Source organism: Megachile rotundata, chromosome 12 (genome assembly GCF_050947335.1).
Source record: "Megachile rotundata isolate GNS110a chromosome 12, iyMegRotu1, whole genome shotgun sequence".
Taxonomy (NCBI): Eukaryota; Metazoa; Arthropoda; class Insecta; order Hymenoptera; family Megachilidae; genus Megachile; species Megachile rotundata.
In genome coordinates this window covers 11,062,680-11,079,444 of record NC_134994.1, presented here as the reverse complement: position 1 = coordinate 11,079,444, position 16,765 = coordinate 11,062,680, and the positions used below count along the sequence as shown (strand labels likewise).

Genomic DNA, 16,765 nt, shown 5'->3' with positions numbered 1-16,765 from the left:
CACGCCACCGAAAGTGATAAATCCCCACCCTAGCCGACGTTTCTCCCTACATCCACCCTACTCTTGCACAGAAACCCCCACTATAGAGACCTTTGCCACCCCTACGACGCCGTTTCCGAGTTCCCCACCCGCGGCTGTTATCCCCGCTCTTAATCGGTCGCACTCGACCGTCATCGCACCCGTATTCGAACCACTGAACTCTAAACTAGCTGGAATGAGAACTCCCTGTATCGAAAACCGACCCATCCCACTACCAGATACCAGTTAATAGTAACCTCTGTTTCATTCTTGCAAGTACAACCACTTCCATAAGCGCTCGGACATTTTCGACTTATTCTAAAATGTAAAGTTCTGCAGTACTATGGAGGATTTCAATTAACGGCTCCCTATTATCCCGGATATTTTGAACTTTACTGGGCTTGAAATATCTAACTGCAAAATATTGGTACATTTTATTGCCTGAACTGGAACTTTTGGTCTAACGGTGTTCTATTTAATACTTGTGTCTTGGTTGAATCACAGGAATCTGGTCAAATTTTCATCTTCAAATAAAGAGCACAGGAATTTTTGCAAATAATCGTGAAAATGATTTGTTAAGAGAGGTTGAGAACCAATACATGTAACTTTGATTGAGAACCACTGTGTGATCGCACACGAGTGACCAATCTACAAATCATCGATTCCTGCAATTCAATACTTGTTCTAAAAAGTAATTACGATGTACCAACTAGTCCCATATACCAACTAAAACCCATACATGTCTACACACATGTGTACACATACGTGTACAGCTACAATTTACACATATGTACAGCTACAATTTACACATACGTGTACAGCTACAATTTGCACGTATACTAAAAAAGATAAAGAAGTCCCGCTTGTCCCTCGGGCCCATTTTGCCCATCTGCTCCCACTCTGCTCCTCTCAGGTAGTTTAGAGTTCAGTGATTCGAACTCGAGGAACTCGTGTTGCCGAAACCCGTATTTGTCCAGCAGCGAACTTGCTGCCCCTCTCCAGAACAGCCTATCATCGAACCATTCACGCTGCCGTACAGTTTAACTGCTACTCGAGCGGGATTCTCCGCGACGCTCGGCGTTCCGTAGCGGATTAAGACCTCGCGCGCGATTAAAACTCCGGTCGCAGCGTGTTCCCACGATTCGAGTGCAGCCTCGATCGAAAAGGAGGAAAAAGAAGCGGAGGGTTGAGTTGATTTTTAAGAGGTAGTCCTTCGATCGGACATTTGACTTGTATATTCGATACGGGTTAATTAAAGGCGGGAATAACGAAGTCGAGAAAGCGGATCGTTGGAATAGCAAAGGACCGATATGGACGCTTCCCTGATACGGAATTTCTGGATGACGTCAGGACTCGTACATTTCGGGATAAAATTTAGGAGAGTTCAATCTGCAATTTTCATGTTCAATTTATAAATTTTCGACTTGCATTCTTTGATACATAAATTTTAAGGTTCCTACATTTTCAAGTGTCTATGAAGGCAAGATCAAATATCGAAATGTACGAAGTTGTAAGTCAGTAAATTTTTAAACTGTAGGTTTGTAAAATGAATAATGAAAATATTGGACACGTTATAGGTACGGTAAGCACCATCGACAGCGCGGTAATTAGAATGGTCCGTGAGTATTAATAATCACGGGGGCAACTGACGTAGGAACTAGAAGTATCTCTAATTACCGTCCTTTCGAGGATAAACCAACGGAGAAATCGCTTTATACCGGGCGAAAGTGTGCGCCTATGTGTGTAGGTAGGAAGGGAAAGAGAAAGCGGTGCAAGAAGCGGCGTAACAAGGGGGTGAAAGAACGAGGGGTAGCGAAGGAGAGAAAAAGAGAGGGAACGTGGTGGATCGTAACCCGAGTCGAGACATAGCGACGGAGGATTAACCACCGTAGCAGCGTGCTCGCATCGTAGAATTCCACCCCTTGAAATCGCCCCTACGAACCCTACCATTCCTCGACGCGTAGCGAACGCAGGGATGGTATCCCTACTATATGTCCGGTTCTCCCGCTGGGAGAAGCGTCTACCATCCCTACCAGGCCACACCTCCCATTACAAAAATTACACTGGTCGCTGATTTAGTGTTCTGCGCCGGTTGTTGGGGGGTGGTCGCGGGACGAAGGAGGCACACAGGCTCACGGGCTGCTCGTGGCGCGCGCGAGGGTGCCTCGTACGGTAGGGTGGGGACGTAAGTAATGAAAGGGTTGCCGCCGGCTTCGAGAATCACGGAATCATTCGCCAGATTAAATTAGAAAGGCTATGACCTTTTTTCCACTCCCATACTATCCACACCTTACCAAACCAAATGGATTAGGCCATGTTTACTGCCGCCACGTTGCCGATGGTCTCGTTTAATTACCGACTGATTTATGATCGACCGCTGATTAAATCAGGCAAAAGAGTGGATTACCAAATGACATTCCGTGAATTTTGCCGATTTACCCTGTTACTTTCCACGCGAAGAGCTCCAACGGTGTCCCTCCATTTTTCGAATCAGTAGTTACAGATTCGGAAATTTTTATTTACAAACTTGAAAGTTTCTGGACGTCCAAAAATTGAGGTTAAAGAATTGAGAAAATTTAGAAATGACCTTGTGATCTTTGGGGATGCAAGATCTAAGAGTTTGCAAGTTTGGAGGTTCATTGAAAATTTACTTGAAAATTTCGATACTCAAAAAAGTTGAATAGAAGGAAATTTTTATCAATTTGAATCGGTATCATCCTTTCACCCTCTTAGCCGTCCAACACGCAACTCCCGTATTTTTTCATAGCAAAAATTGGGGCGACTGCCAGGTAATCAGGAAACCGTGTTGAATTTAATTCAACGGAATGTCACGTCTACCGAGGTTTTCAGGTGACGTATTAAAAAAGGTGACAGCGAAAATACATATGAAAGGAATTCGTGATCGTTGCGGAGCAATCGGAATTCGTTTTCTCGGCTCCTTTACGCATACGTTGGCTGACGAGCAAGAGATCGAACGATCAAGTAGAAAAGAGAAGCGGAGAATGACACAAAGGGTAGAGGAACGGCGAAGTGGAAAACGGGAGGAAGGAAATGGCAGGGATAGAGAAAACAGCGAGGGTGGAGAAGATGGGGAGGGTACTAATCACTTCTAGGGACTTTAATGGAGGTTTTCTGTACGCCGTCTACTTTGTCCACGACTTATACTACTTCGAACCGGTTGGAAGTAGAGTATTCGGGAGAAAAAGCAGCCGGAGAGTAGCGTTACGTGTATTAAACTAAACGGCACTCGGATTGCTAGCTCGCTCGCTCGCTCGTGCTCTTGTCTGCCGAAGAAACGTTCCGTGTCGATGCCGAAATAAATTCTACGCCTGCCACCCGCACCCCCGGTTCATGGGCTATTCGAGTTCCGCCCGGGTACGGATTTATTTAGCGTTCGTTAATTAAGAGAGCTCGCACGGTTTCAACTTCTAAATTCGATCGAGCTTTTCTTCGATAAAACCTAAATTTCCCACAGTCACGCGATATACCCTTCGTTACCCGTAATTGTCGGAATGGTAGGCCGAAACAGGAAACACAATTCAATGTCCGTTTCCGTTTACGAAACTGTAACGATAATTACCTTGCTGTACTACGTCCAAAATTTTGTCAATCGTGTTCAATGGTAATCGATTAATAGAACCATGTGTCAAATTGTTACTTGCCCATTAACGTGACTGGGATTTTGTCTTGGGAATTCTATATGTTTAATGATAGTCTAAACACCTTGTAACAGCTTTCAATAATTTGTATTTTGGATATAAGGAATGTGAAGATTAAATGTTCGAAATTTGTAGCTCTAGAGCTAAGACTTTAAAATTTGAAGAGTGAGGATTTGCAACCTTGAGAACTTATAGTAAGCGTGGGGATTTGAGTCTACCCAATCCTAGTAAGAGGAAATCGGATAAAAAAGGTGTCAAGTAATTGCCGCTATGAAGTAATGTTCGAAGGTTGTACTCCGCTATCTATTTGCGGAAAAAAGGATTAAGAAGCAGAACAAGAAGGATCGAGAAGTTGAGTAGTAGGCAGGGAAGGCAGGGGCGATATAAAGGCAGAGGGAGAAGATAGGGGATGGAAGAGCGCGAAAGAGAGGAGAAAACACGAGAGAGAGAAACGTATCTATACGGTAGGTATAGATCGCGTACCGTATCGTTGAGTAAGTTGGAAACGGAGGGTAGGACGCTCGGGGGGTTGGTGGCTCATCTTGTAATGGACTCAGAAGACAGGCGAGTCGGCTAATGGACCCCTGCTCTTCCAGAAAAGCTCTCAGTATCTGTGCCACACGAGAGCATCGATGGCATCGGGCTGCGTCCTTCCAAAATCCGCAACGCGGATCGAGCCTTAATCGAAACAGCCGGCCGATCATCGATCCGTTATCCCTCTGTCCGATCGGCTAGAACGGCGATCGACTAATAGCCGAAAACCGGGAGTCGCTTGTTTTTCGAGTTCACGCTCGAAAAAATATTTGAAGTTGCACGGGGTAGAAAGGCATCGTGGACACCTACGTGTTTGGATAACGGGCAACAACCGGATGCGTGTAGGGAACAAGCGTGTTTGGACGGCCACCGGGCTACGCTCGCTGCGGAAATATTTTTCCGGTGCACAAATATTTTGCCGCGGAGATGCAAAACAGTTTGGCATATTTAAGGGGGCGCTCGTGTTTACGGGCAAACGCGGCTAAACGTATTTCTTCCACCAGACAACCGGGGAAAAAACGTTTTCGGGCGTAATCAAGGAATAATTGAAAGCAACGACCAGGTGAAAAATATACATCCACGATTGGGATAGTCGCGTGAGTCCGTTCGCGTGTCGTGGAGGATAGGATCGTTGAGGCGGACGAATAGAAGTTGCCTCGAAAGAGAAAATATCACGGAGAAAAAGGGAGTCCGAGAAGGAGCCAGAGGTAGTCGAGCTACTCTCATCTACTCCCACCGAGGCTCACCATCCTTCCTCTTATCCTTCGCAGTCGTCCTTTCCCGGTCCACTCTCGAGAGTAACGTCTACCTCCCTTGATGGCCAGTGCCACTTGAGCGGCACTAACACACGTGCGCGTACGACCAAGCACGTAGCTCTTCGTCCGATGTCCGATACATCAGGTCCATGCATAATAAATCCACGAAGCTGCGCGACCAGCGCGGACACGCGCTACCTTTACCCGTATTGGTCGAGCGGATGTTCCATCGAACAGAGACACCGAGAATACGCTTGGTCGAGTGGCAACTTTAAAAACAGTGCTTCGAACGTATCCCGATGCGCGTTTTGTCCGTTTGCTCGGCGAAAGAACCTTCTTCAGATATCAATATCGGAACACCGGCGTTTGTATTGCGGGAAACTTGGTCAACAAATTTTTGCCTGTACGCTTCTCGCGGCCACTGAAAATTTCAACGATACCACTGACGTAACCGAGCTGTCTGATCACCCCAGAACATTCTCCCTAAGGAACATTCATTTCTAAGCTCTCAAATTCTAAGATAAATCTTACAATTGCAAAATCTCCACATTCATATATTTCAAAGCGTAGCGAACCCTGACCCTAAGCAAAGCCGAATTCCCAGATAATCGGAACGTGTCCTTTAACGTGCCAGCAGTGGACGTTTCAAGTTTCGATGCGCAAATGCCACTGCGTTTAATCTCCTTATTGTACGAGTCCTTTCAGCACCGCCAGGAGGGTGAAAAAGGACGAAACTCGTCGTCCGAACGGAGAACAAGGCGCAGAACACACCTCGAAGACCGTAACACGACAATGCATCAAGTTCTGCTTCGCGTACTATGGCCAGCCGCGGTTAATCTTATTTTGTAATGGAAGACAACACCGATTCGAGCAAGGGGTGCCTTTAAATCATCGCGTACACCTCTAAGGACGGATCAGAGGATTAAACCGGGGACATACGTGGGAATGTCCAGGTTGAAAGGAGACGCGTTAAGGCGTCTCGGCTGGCTCTCGTCCCGTGTCCCTTTTCACGCATTATTCGCCATAAAGTATGTACAAAAGAAGAGGATCGTCGACCGAGCGGATCGCGGCAGCATTGGGTCGTTACTTATAGCGAGCACTCGCGCACTCGCGCGCACGCCACTGCTGCGACGTTTCTTGATTTATTCACCCTCTGAATTTTTTACCGCGCCAACCTTTACCGGGTCCTCTACGGACTTTGCTGCCCCAAACGAACACGTACATCCGCTCGGTCGCTTCGGACCATGTATTATCGCGTTGCTTCTGCCCCGACCACGTCTCTTTTGAAGCCGCCTTTCCGTTCTTATGTGGTATTCTTCGACCCGATGTATTATCGATATCGTTCTCGATAAATAGCAGATACGTACAGATACCGTGGAATGACTATACAACCCTTTCAACGGTGACTCAACCGGTTTAATACAACTATTTCAACTATTAATAATAGAGGGAACTTTCACGAATGATTTCATCGAACTTTTCAGGCAGAAAGTTTTAAAGTTTCTGGCTGTCAAAGAGACCTTTAGCTAGGATTAACCCTTTGCGCTCAAGAGATGCCTCTCAGGCGCCATTCGATTTAATACAATAATTTGAAATAAGCATTATTTAATTAATTCTATAATAGTGCTCATGTGATGTATAAACATAGACAATAGTGGAAATTATTAGTAGAGAAATAATAACTACAGAAGAACTCGTTTAACATTTTAATTAATATTTTAAACTTGCTGTTAGCAAACAATAAAATCTTCGAGTGCAAAGGGTTAATAAAGTACGAACTATTTTCAGAAATACACAAACATTCTCCAGTACGACATATTTATACGAGATATAAAATTTACGACCTACGAGTATGTAATATTAAATGCGCTGCATTTCAGCCAAGTTCAGCTCCTCTTAACGGTATCTTAACAATATTATCGATATATCGTTAGGTATCAATAATATACCGATAGTCGTATGTCTACGAGGTTCACATAATGGAGTCCGCGCGCGTACTTGTCGTAAAAAGTTGACGATCCCAACCGAGACGGTCAAACTGGTCCGTGTTTAACGAGGAAACGAAGCGAGTTTGAACACGCGACCCGCCTTCGGCGTAATTATCGATCGGCGCGATTACTACGTCGTTTCGTAGCGCCTTCGGTGCATCGATACAGTTTTGTTGTTTTCGTACGCTCATGCGGAGAAAACGGTATGCACGTTTTACGGGCCGCGCGATAAAGGCGCAGGCTGTCAATCAAGATGGTAGCGACGTCGATGCCGGCGAGCAATAATTTCAAAAAATGCAATAATAGTGCGCGCGACTGGGACCGTAATGGATAAATTGCTGAGAGCCCGTCTGTACACACCGATAATACGAGCAGGCAGACAGGCAGGCAGGCAGGCATGTGGGGTGGATGGATATTGCTTAGCGGAGACTGGAGAAACCCCTCTTTCCTATATTATTCTCCCCAACCCCTGTATATTTCGTTCAGCGAGTGCGCCGAGTTACGCGCAAACGTTCAAGGAACCGTTGATCGAAAAGGAATAGGTTTTAAAGCGTCCTTTACATCGATAATTTTCAATGGGCCCTTGTGACATCTTTCATGGCCACTTTCAGGGACTCGATTTATGGCATTCGAGCTTCATTCACTTTGGATTATACTTGTACGAACTCGGAAAAATTCCCTCCCTTTTTCATCGAATTTCCTTATGTAACTATTTCTTATCACTTTGTATTGTTTCTCTCTTTGAACGAATTATTTGTTTAAAGAACTTGTCTACAGAATGATAAAAAAACATTTCTACATCAGTTCTATGTTTTTAGATCAAACAAGTCTACAGCCAAAAATTATCTGTAAATGTTGAATGAATTTTAAACGACAAAGTTGTATCTTGTACCTGTCAAGTCGTAATTTTAACATATTTTCTATCGAAATTAATTGCATGGAAGCATCGGTGCGAACGAAATCAATTAACGAAATCGGAGTGCAGAGTGACTTGTTCAATTCGGTGGTATTAAAAACACGTTCGTAGCCATCGATATCGGAGGCAGGTAACTCGGCACGACTGCGGTATGAGCGAGATACCCACCCACGCCATTCATCGACAATAATTGCCTTATTGACATTAATAAAACGAGCCAGATACCGACGGGTACGTCACCGGGGTCTATGCACGGGCACACGCGTGCACCCGAGTGCGTAGGCACTCGAGACACGAGGGAAGGGAAAAGAGGACGCGCAGCTGGGACGCAAGGTGATTAGGAGAGACCCGCGCGCGTTCCTCGCCAATGTCTCTCGATAAGATAAAGTGTGTTCCATGGTCGTTTTGAGCCCGATCAACGTGCTGCCTCAATTTTCCCTCCGTAACCGCTCCCTTTACCTTGGAAATTGAATCAATCGCGTTACCCGCCTCGTTCCACCGACCGATCTTGATTGTCTGCGGATTATACAGGCATCCCTCGCGAGCAGCAAAATTTAACCCTCCGAAGAAAAGAGAGAAACGATTCGGTACCGTACAACCTCCATAGAATTTCAAAAATTTACATTTAACATTTAATTTCGTCCAGTAAATAGCGCTTGTTCAGTTTGTCGATAACACGAAATGAATATTTGATTTCATGGGTCTTGCCTATTCTTCGTTACGATTGAGCAATATTCAACCTATTACCTACTTTTCCCTCACCGTGTATCGATCACGCAACTTTGAAATCGAACAATGCGATCACATCTCACCCGACAAATCGAGCAACGTATAGGTGTCGCGTGTACGCGATAATCGAGGAACGTTGTCGCGGTCGACACGCGAGAAAATTATACCCGCTTCTGCATTGAATCCACGACGAATCGTTTCCTTAAAACACGCCACTATACCGTTTCCGGTTACGTAGTGGAACGTCCCGCGACAAGGAAGCGCGTCGGAGCGTTCTAAATACGGCCGCACAGTTGGACGAAGTAATACAGATAAAAGCATGGGATCATAAATAATCCATCGCGCAACGGAACGCGTTACTTTCGCGAGTGCGATCCTCACTCAGCCTCGGATTAAGACTTGTAGAAGCATCGAGGACTTCAAGATTTCGGGAAACTTCAAAATGGCGGAATTTTACATCTGCGGTTGCTTTGGACTTTGCAACTTTTGAACTTTGTTTTGAGATCTTTGAAACTTCAGAAGTTTGGGATTTTTACAAATTTGGGATTTTGGGAGATACTTTAGGAGTATGGTTTTTTTAGTGTTGAGGATGTTGGGAATTTAGTATTGAGAGTTTTGCACTTTAGGATTTTTGGACAGGAAGAGTTTGTTACTTGGGTGTTTAGGATTTTAAGTCTTCGACGTCTGAGAACTTTGAACTTGCTGAAGTCTGCGATTCTTTAATTTTTGAGAATTTAGGATTTTGCAAAGGGACTTTGGATAATATGATTCATTATACGTTCATCATAATATGAGTGCAATAAACTGACAGAAGCAAGATTTTCAATGTGACCGATTCAGCTAATTATTCATCAGTTTAAATCGAGAAAATTTTCGCTTCAACCAATAGCATTGCTTGCTATCCTCCCAGAATTCATCACGTATCCGACAATAGTCAATTTTCGCGTTACCCGACTGCTTTTCCAGAGCGGTTAGCACCCTGCAGCGAGAATTTGAAAAATCGGGAGTTACTGTTCGTACAAATGAAAAACGGGAGAAGAACCGCGATTTCTGGCGGCGGAACCTGGCGTATTTACATCGCGGCTTACCCGTGATTATTTTTGCTTCTGGGAGTTCGCTACCATCTCGAGTATAAGCTGGAGGCAGATAATAAAAGCCCGGTGGCAAGAGGCAGCGAGCCGAGAGTGGAGGAGGTGAAGGGTCTAAACGGCGTTGAAGAGAAGAGACGCGGAGTCGGCGGCGAGGGGCGAAGGAGAAGGGGAGCAGCGATATTTCACGGGTTTCGCGTGCGGGCGAACTTTAATAATATTCGTTCCATCAGGTATGGCCGGCCTCATATTAAGTCGGTCCGCGCGGTGGACGAGGCGCTGCAGGGGTGGCAGGATGTGACGAGAGGGGCGGAGAGAGGAAAGGAAACTCGGCTGGGCGCGAAAGGGGGTGGAAAGAGGAAAGGAGAGGTTCGTATAGACGGTTTACCGGAGCGAGGGCAGAGACGCAACCGGGGAGCACAGAATGAGACGTGTAATAAAGTGAGTTTTTAATTTCCACCGGTGCCGGTGGTTGGCCCCACGGGGTAGGGGTAGAAGGCACGGGTTTGCCCCCATGCCGGTGTGCTACGGCCTCGTGGCCTGTCGGCTAGTATTACTAGATAAATCACCCAACAGGCAATAACCTCCCGCCTGCCCGCCCGTTCTTGCTTGCGAGCCACCTCTGCCCCCGGATCTCTGCCGCCAACAGCACTGATACGCGCTATGCCACGGTAGGAAGCCTTTTGCCGTCCCGGCTACCGATTTTACACCCAGAAAATCGGGAGACCGTGAAAATCGAACCGATATCGCCAACGTTTACAATCTAGGCCCCTTACTTTCGTCTTTTACCCTTATCTGCCCAGGTGACGACTTTAGGACATGTATGACACGTTACAATTTTTTTTAACTGAATTTTATTTTCTTATTCTTGTTCGTTCGCTATGACTCGCTTGTTCCCTTGTCATCCCAGTTGCTATTACGTAATATGAAATTTCTAACGCTACACCGATACGAAATACTTCTGTCTTCGTAAACTGGAGGAATTCATGACAAGCTCGTGTATCAAGTCTTTTATTAAACAGCCGTTTACTGTCGCCAGGTTTAACTGCGACCCTATGACTTCGGAGCAGAAGGAAGATCGATCGTCGAAATCGAAAAATCAATATTTGAGAACGTGATCGGGTACCGACAGACAGCGGAGATAGAGAGTCAAAACGATCCTCCCATTTCGGAAACACGAATGTCGGTGACCGTAAAATTTGGCCAGCACGTCCCGTCGCCGTTTCCCGGATTCTTCCCAGATAACCTGAGAAAATACAAGGAGTCCCTCGGGGAAACGGCCGGGTCAACATTCTTAAGTCCGTCCTGCCAACAAATTAATGTCCTCGGATTACAGAAACGGGCCGTTGGGAGAGATTTTCGTCTGGGGGCCGACAGATACGTTTTTAAAATTTACTTTAAACCTGGCCTCGGTCTCCGGCATGCGTCTAAAAATACACGACTTCGAGGAACGGTGCAGGAGCACGCGCGACCTACGAAAATTCCCCGATAGATAAAACCGTTGGAGGAATCGGACGATAAATAGGCGCTCGAAACAAAATCGATTAGGACGAAATCGCGGAATAATTTGCCTCGTGACGAGAACATTTTTCTCGTCGCGTGACCGTGTAATAAGTCGTCGCGATCCCGACGCTGACATCGCGTATCGATCGTTCGAGGCTCGTTCGTTTCTTTAACTAACAGGTATAAACACATAGTTTACGAGCGTCGGCGGTAGAAAGCAGAGGAAAGAGTAGCAAACGGTGAGGAGCGACGTAGAGCCATGAAAACAGGCAGATTAGCGGCTTTAATGCGGCACTTCCTGCCAGCGAGCCACAGCAGCGAGGGGATGAGGTCTGGCAACTTGACTCTGAACTTGTTCAGAAGCCGGCTGAACACATCTGGAACGTTTCTTCGTCGTCTCATGATATCGTTGCTCTCTCTCGCTTTCGTCCGTTCAGTAACGGCCCTTGTCTCCGTGCTCGGTCTCTCGCTTTTTTCCAGCCTCGCCGGCCCTTTCTCCATAATCGGTACATCGTGAACGCTGCCGAGTAATAGGCAAAAAGCCAGAAATTACGTTCTCCGTTCGTCTCGCGTCTACGATTCCCTACTGTTTTTTCCTCCGGATTTTAGCAAGGAGAATCGGACAATCATGGTACCAACGGTGAAATTAAATTCATCTCTTGAATCGCTTCGCAACTCGTTCCGATAACCGGTGCTGTCGAAAACTTTAGAACGTTTTTGGAATTTTTCAATTTCAAGACTTTGTGGGGTTAAAACATTGCAGAATCAGAAATTCGGAATTTAGTTCGTGAAAATATGGATAATTTGAGCGAGGAAGGATATTAGGGTCCCTTGGATACCTTAAGCGGTCGCCTATTTCGCTTAATGGTTAATTCAAGCCTGCATAGAATGATCACGTAGCAGACGAGAAAGGGGGTAACGAACTTGGTTCAATCGAACGTTACATACCGATGCATCGTTCGAGGGAGCACGCGATTTAGCGAGTCGATGAATAAACGCTCGATCGTTGGGGCGAATTCGAGCGAAGAGGTCGCGCCGAGCGGAGCGGCCGTAGGGGGAGAACGAAAGAAAGAAAGAAAGGAGGAAAGAAAGGCGTCCAATTTTCAGGATATTTTCATCCGAATCCCAGTAGCCGACAATCGTTCATTAACAGATTTTTTCTCGCGACACCGGGTTAAATTGCATAGACTCCGTGGGGCATTCAGGGTGTCGGCTCGTCGAGGGGGCGCATTTAAATAAAAAGTGACGGTGGCCCGACCGGTGATATGTCTGTCGTGCTCGCAGTGTGCGCTGCCAATGTACCCGGGACGATGGGTACCTCGGAGCGTGGCAGGGTTTCAGGGGTTCGAGGGGTGTCGAGGGGTCAAATGGCGGGCAGAATGCGCGGTGATTGCTGGAGGGCCGCATAATTGCACCCTTTGTGGTGCAATCAGCGGCGCAACTTGGCCGACGCCTACGTCTATCGGCCCTCGCTATCTCTATCTCTCTCGATCTCTATCCCTCTTCGTTGCTCTCGGGCCTCTATATATCTATCTCTATCCCTGTCTCCGTCAACCCCGTTTTCGTTACTGTATCTCCTACCCCTTGATTTCTTCCCCCTCTATCTTCCACCTCGCTCCGCGTCTCGGTGCTTTAACCACCAACGACGCGCCCCAATCGTCCCTTGAATTCCTTTCGAGTTACTTGGGTTGTTATTTCGCCTGTTTTAGGGATGTACGAATGTGACGGGTATCTAATTGCCGCCTCCGATCCGAACGAACCGAATGTGGGTCAGGGACCCCTATGGGCTCCAAGGTGTTCACCTTCTCGAATTTTATAAATTTTTAAATTTACAAATGCTCATAACCTCAAATTCACAAATTTCTGCATGTAACCGAATGCAGCCTAAACTTCTCAGGTACTCGTAACCCGAACCGAAAATTTCGCGTACCTCCCGGGTGCGTAAAGACGTAGTCCGCCGAGCATCTCGATGCCATCGGAATTCGAGGCGTATTAGGCCCGGTGAATACCGGCGGAATATTAACGACGCGTTCGCGTTGCAAATTGACGGGTAACGAGGTAACGCGTTATTCTTCCGAGAGACGGTTAAAGAGAGAGAGAGTAACCGTCTCGCGAGGGATTGCGCGTATTCCATGATGGGTGCGATGGAACCAAGAAGGAAGATACGAAGGGGAGAGCGAACAATTAAGCAGAAACGACATCCGTGACGACGGGATCTCGTCGGTCAAAACATCTTGCCGAAGCACATGGTGTATGGTTGCCCGCATGTGCGTGTACTGCCATGCCGCGTATACCCCCGAGAGTATTCACGGGAATGTTTATCTTTTCTTCGAGGCTCTCGTATTAATTCGGTGGGGCCGAGCCTGTTCAAAGATTAGAGAAAACCGCAGCTGGTCCCCTTCTGCGTCTCTTTTTTCCTTTCTTCTTTCTCGTTGCTGTCCCCTCTGTTCGCTAATGTCCATTACGCTCGCGGCCACGTTCCATCGGGCAAATTCGAATTCGAGCGAGGGAAAAAGAGCGGGAAAGAGAGACGCGGAAGTTTATTTATTTTCCGGTAGTTCGGCGGAATGTCGGAGCGGGGCGGGGCGGAAAGTAGCTCGGCGCAGTCTCTGGCGTTCCATCCGCGAGGCGGACTCGGCGCCAACGCGATGGACACGGAGAATGGATTCGCGTGATTGAGAATCACTGGAGCTTTAAGCTGGCGACACGACGATGCCATTACCGCGTCGACCTTCCCGCCCCTCCGCTCCAACCCGCTCCCTCGTTTCACCTCCCGCACGCCTCTTCCTCTTCCTCGTTCTCCTCCGACCGTCCATCTCTTTTCCGCCCTCGCGGGCTCGATACCATAGGGTCTTGCTCCGTTTCACTCGCTCTGTGTCTGTGCACCCTGGTCTTGAATTATACAGACAGCGCCACTTAAAATAATACGCCCGGTATAAACTGTGCATCAACGCTAAAAGCTGTCATTTTCTGTAAGCCAGAATTATGGAGATTTCATGGCGCCGTTGCCGTGCCCCGCAGTCCCATATGCTTCCCGTCGTCACGCCGTGAAAAAGACGTCGAAGGGTAAGGTAAAGGGGGCCACCAAAGAAAATAAATCTAGCTAGACCTGCTGGAAAGGGACTCCATTAATTTCGCTTTAAACGCCCGATTATTCGACTCCCGATAATTAAAAGAGATTCCTGCGAATAGGCCCACTGACGAGGGCTCGTCCTTCGGAAAAGGGTAGATGAGAAGTTAATCCCTAAATAAATTGCTGTTTTTTGAGAATTTAAATGCTCTGTGTTGATGAAGTTATCCACCGAAGAGTTCAGTGTCGCACATAATTTAATAATTCAAAAGTTTGGAACTTGAGAAGATGTGAATTGATCTGACAAGTTGAAAATTTGAGAACTTAAAAATTTGAGAATATAAGAAAACTGTCAAGTTCCTAAACTGACAAGTTGCCAACCCCTCGAGTGCATCATCCACCTACACAGCGTTTCTAAATGTATAAAAGTGAAAAAAGTAGTGTCATGAAAGAATGGTCCCGAAATTAATTTCCGTGTTTGTAGAAGTCGATTCATTGTCAGGCATCGGCAAATCGCAGAAAAGCGAGGAAACTCGGAACTATGTCGGAACTTCGCAGAATCCGCGCTGGTGCTCGCAGGCGAGCTTCTTTAATCCCGGAATTTATTAATTACACGGTACACGCGGAGGACATTTATTACGTTGGATACAAACTTCAATTACGCTCGCCATATAAGAGGACGAAGCGGAGCGGTGCGGCTCTCCCGGGAGAAACCGGCGAGAAAGAGAGAGAGATAGAGAGAGAAAGAAGTTCATAGACAGGTCGCGGATGAAAATAAAGAAGGACGGCTCATTATCCGTGGCGGTCTCGTTACTTTTAAATAAACTGTTCCCCGCGGATAAAGAATAATCCATCGTGGTCCAGCTGTCAGAGACAGATTTTAAAAGTCGCGCCGTAATGGGGTCTCATTATAACCATTGCTCTTAACTACACCAACAGCTAGGCTACGCCACACGAGTAGCTAGACTCGGGAAGAGGTGGAAAAAGGAGCAGGTCGGAGAAGAGAGTTACGGGGACCAGGTAGAACAGTAATAAAAAGGAAGGCAAAATAACGAAGGATGGAACGAGTGGAAGGGAAACGAGGGGTGTAGGTGCAACGAAGAGAGAAATTAAATTGATTACTCAACCTGTTTGCTCGTTATCCTCGCGACGTCGATGCGTAGACGCGCGAAAGAAGCTTATAACGCGAACATCGGAATTTATCGAGACACTATTTTGCCGGTTGTGCACCGTCAACCTTCGTTAGAATCAGAATATCGACGTATCGTATCGGTGTGCGCATTCGTCGAGTTGGAAATGCCACCAGTCGAACGAGAATAACCATAACTTTTTTATTACGAACAACGGTGTCTTAGATCGCTTTACTATTGCAAACATTTAACTATCTCTTAAGTAAAAAATCAGTGTTACAAAAAAAAACAACCTTCATATTTGTACATCTCTTGAAGCGATGGGTTGAATTAGGGCCGAGGTTCACTCAATTAGAATGTTCGTTAAAGGGTCGCTCCCCGCGGGACTCTTGCTGGTAAAAACGTAAAAACTATTTTCATTAAACTTGCCGGGCTCGCGGCTGAAAAATCTTTCGCCCATGTACACGAACGCGTAAGGAGATTAAATCGAAGAACGCGAGAAACGCGGCCGTAGAGGCTCCTTACGTTATTACTTTATTCTTATTAATTTTGCTCGAGAGACTCGAGTCACGAATATTCGATGTAGTTCACGAGCTGCGATCGATCAAGGTCTCTCGCTTATCTACGACGATTTTGTACGTGTCTATTCTCGAGATCGCAACGAACGCATTAACACGTTGATCGCTATATCATCCGCACTTGGATGACGGAAGATCACCAATCACTAATAATTAGATCAGCTAATCTGATTCTGGGATGAGTTTTTACTTATACAATAATAAATAATTTTATATATAATACTTGAAGATAAATAATTTTATATATAATACTTGAAGATAAATAATTTTATATATAATACTTATAATACTTGAAGATGTATTTCATAAAAATAGGTGAACGTCAGATTCTTCAAAATAAAGCTGTTTGAGAATACAGAAAATATAATAATGAATACACATTCATGTTTGATGAACTCAACATGAGCTCAAAGAGTTACGTGAAGTACCAAAGCAACATGGATTAAAAAGAATGTGGAATGAGATCGAAATATTTCTTGAAGCAGCGATTAAGACCCGATCGATCACATCTGCGACAGCATCCCCCAGAATCGGCGAACGAAAGGGTTCTCGATTTTCGAGAAGAGGCACTTGCCGAATGCTCTTTGCTATACCGATAACGCGATAAGTGGTAATTTTACTAATGGCATTGTCCTTTGTGTTCTCCGTCATTTATGTCTTCTATCGCCACTCCCTTTCGCCGTCGCGGCTGCATTTCCGGAAACGTGGTTTGCACTACGTGCGTAGCTTCCCTACCGACGCACAGCTCTGTGTTCGCGATTATAAGAGCACCGTTATCTATGTACGTCTTCGCGAGG

General features: G+C 46.1%; 1 protein-coding gene across 1 annotated transcript in view; it reads right to left on the bottom strand.

Moving 5' to 3' along the window:
* LOC100876425 (LIM domain only protein 3) overlaps positions 1 to 16,765 on the bottom strand; it is a 190,215-nt gene that overhangs the window by 151,022 nt on the left and 22,428 nt on the right. The gene's annotated exons all lie outside the window — the stretch shown is intronic.